This window comes from Halichoerus grypus, chromosome 9, assembly GCF_964656455.1.
Source record: "Halichoerus grypus chromosome 9, mHalGry1.hap1.1, whole genome shotgun sequence".
Classification (NCBI taxonomy): domain Eukaryota; kingdom Metazoa; phylum Chordata; class Mammalia; order Carnivora; family Phocidae; genus Halichoerus; species Halichoerus grypus.
Genome location: NC_135720.1, coordinates 80,120,235 through 80,121,551, shown reverse-complemented (window position 1 = coordinate 80,121,551; position 1,317 = coordinate 80,120,235). Strand labels below are relative to the sequence as shown.

General features: G+C 42.5%; 1 pseudogene; it reads left to right on the top strand.

Moving 5' to 3' along the window:
* The first annotated feature begins 302 nt into the window (after nt 1-302).
* Nucleotides 303-980, top strand: LOC118536865 (EEF1A lysine methyltransferase 1 pseudogene; annotated as a pseudogene).
* Nucleotides 981-1,317: the final 337 nt, after the last annotated feature.

The window sequence follows — 1,317 nt, the reverse complement described above, 5'->3', positions numbered from 1 at the left end:
CAAGGGGTTACTGAGCTACCACTGAATACGAACAAAGACCCTATCAATTCTTGTATTTGAACTTTTAAACATTTAAATCTGAGATTATTTTAAAAATTCCAGGCCATGGAAATGGGTGAAAAACTCCCAATTCATTTATGAGACCAGCATACCTTTAATAAAAAAAACTCTAGTAAAGATGGTGTCAGAAGGGAAAACTAAGGAATTATGTAATTTATGATTAAAGATTGGCAAAATCTACTGCGCACGCGTGGCTTGTGAGTGGACGATCCCGGGCGTCAAGGTTATAGACAATTCGTGAAATGAGTGACTCTGATGATGACGATATGCCCCAGCTGTCTTCCCACACCTTAGCAGCCCTCCAGGAATTTTATGCTGAGCAGAAGCAACAAAGTGACCCAGGCGGGAATGATAAATATAACATTGGAATAATAGAACTGGCAGCTGAGCCAGTTTTGGTACAGTCAGGAAACCGCTTTGCGACTTGCGAAGGAAGCGATTGCAGCTGCTGGAGAAGGTGGCAGAATAGCCTGTGTGAGCGCCCCCCAGTGTTTAGCAGAAACTGAGAGCCCTACACAGAGAAGACTTTTCTGTATATGACAAAAGATTTGCTATATACGGAGAGGAGTTTATCTTCTATGATTACAATAATCCATTGGATTTACCTGAAAAAATTGCCGCACATAGTTTTGACATCGTAATAGCAGATCCCCCCTACCTTTCCAAGGAGTGTCTCAGAAAAACATCAGAAACCATCAAGTATCTGACTCAGGGCAAGATTCGGCTGTGCACAGGTGCTGTCATGGAAGAAGAAGCAGCAGAACTTCCTGGCGTGAAGATGTGCAAGTTTATTCCAAAACACATCCAGACCCTGGGAAATGAGTTTCGCTGTTATGTGAATTATGATTCTAAGCTAGACCATGAAATCTAAATGCAGATAGTAATATAATATGTAAAGGATCCTGTGTGACATTTCTCTCTTATTATTTCCTTGGTAGATTGAAAAGTTATAACCTCCTCCCCTCCCCTGCAAAGTGGGGCTCTCCCTGGCCTAATTTTCAAAATAAAGAATATAACATCTCGTTATGACTTCCTGACTGCAGGCATCTCTAGAACTCGGGATGCTTTTGCCAACTTGAATCCATGGAATTATAGTGGGAAGAAATCTCAGAACCTATCTAAAATCTGCTCTCCTCACCTAAGAACAGGTAAAAAACTGAAGTACAAACAGCTTAGTGGCTTGGCCAAGACCTGAATTAGGACCTAGGCCTCTGCCTCACGCCGTCTGCCCCCTTAACACGGGCCCGTTCCGACTCT